Here is a 1578-nt window from a genome sequence, read left to right as displayed (position 1 = left end):
GGAGCAGGCTTCGGCTTACTAGATGTGACATTCTGCCACAGTCTGTCTTGTTGAATCCAGAGACAGTCCCCAATCCTGGGCCAGTTGCTATTTTGGCCCCCTCCATTTGTACAGTTGGTTTACAACTTGTAAGCTGAAGAAACAAACTGGATTATCATGGCTCTCCATTCTGCTATCTGATTCCTTCCCTCCACTCCCACAATATGCCCCACCAAGATTCCAAAGACAGTATTGTTTCCCATGCATCTATAGCTGTCTAGAAAGTAGATCAAAGTTTCCCTAAATCTTGTTTAGGGAACAACCAGCAAAGCTGAACTATGTGCACAGTCATTCTTGTGTAAACTCTCAAGACCATACGTGTGGCCATTTTTCTTCCCAGTACCAACAAATTTACAAGGGAATCTCTTACTATATACATTAGAACCCAATCTGATCTCAAGTACTTCTCAGTAAGCTGATCTTCCCTACACCTGTCAGATACACAATTGCTTTTTTTAGATTTTTTCCCCCTTAACCTCTGTACTTAAACCCTCATACTTGCAACTTTCACCTGTTGGAGGTCAGAGTCTCCATCTGGAATGGCTAATATTCATTAAAAAATCATCCATTCATTCAATAAGTATTAAGTGCTTGCCATATACCTAGCACTGTGTTATTAATTGGGTAGGCATACAAAAAAAACCCCAACAAAATAAATCAGTACTCCCCCTTAAGGAACTTACTTTTCTCCATTTATGCAGACCCAGGATTTCAGTAGGTTGAAATATAAAATAATTGTCTAGTCTGAGCTGATTTTACAAAGTTAGCCCTAACTAGCAGAAGTGGTTTGAGTTTCAAGGAGTAAAGTTGTATTGGGAGAGAAGGGAATACATAGAAAGTTGGCAGTGTTGATTGTAAAAATAGTGGGAAGAATTGGGATTGTCCTTTAAGACTCATACCAGAATGAGCCATGACAATTGAAAACACATAAGAGGCTAAAAACTCTCTTGAGGTGATGGAAAAATTCATACTCCCTCAAGCCCTGCAGATAAGGTAATGCCCATTTACATTCCCAGAGTGATCAGAGTCAATATGGAAATTCAACATAGGATTAAGTTTAGATCCATGTTCTGTGTTGTCCCTACTGGTCTTTTAAGAAGACCCTTGTCATAGGCCATAGAAGAAGGATTGCCTGTCTCTGGTGTTGAAGTAAAAGCTAAGAGGAGATTGAATCTGGAGATGGAACTTTGTTACTCTAGTGATGTAATTCCATCTCCATCATTTCCTAGCCACTATGTCTGATCCTATTTCTATCCAAAACCTTACAGTAAAATCTCTCTTTGGAAGGTACAGCTCTTTGTTGTCTTCTGCAGAAATGCTTTACTACGTACTCTTATCTTTCTTCAAACCCCCATGGTTTTTTCCTTTTCCATAAAGAGACAAGTGAAATATATTCAGATTGTAACTCACATCTCAAGACACAAAGGTGAGTTGGATATCTGGATAATTCCAGAGATAAATCTTCCTCTGTTCCTCTGTTCCTCCCTTCTTCCCTTCCTTCCTTCCTTCCTTCCTTCCTTCCTTCCTTCCTTCCTTCCT

Source organism: Petaurus breviceps, unplaced genomic scaffold, assembly GCF_028583685.1.
Source record: "Petaurus breviceps papuanus isolate PSGF00001 unplaced genomic scaffold, PetGlider_PUasm1.0 138, whole genome shotgun sequence".
NCBI classification, from domain to species: domain Eukaryota; kingdom Metazoa; phylum Chordata; class Mammalia; order Diprotodontia; family Petauridae; genus Petaurus; species Petaurus breviceps.
This window is presented reverse-complemented; position numbering follows the sequence as displayed.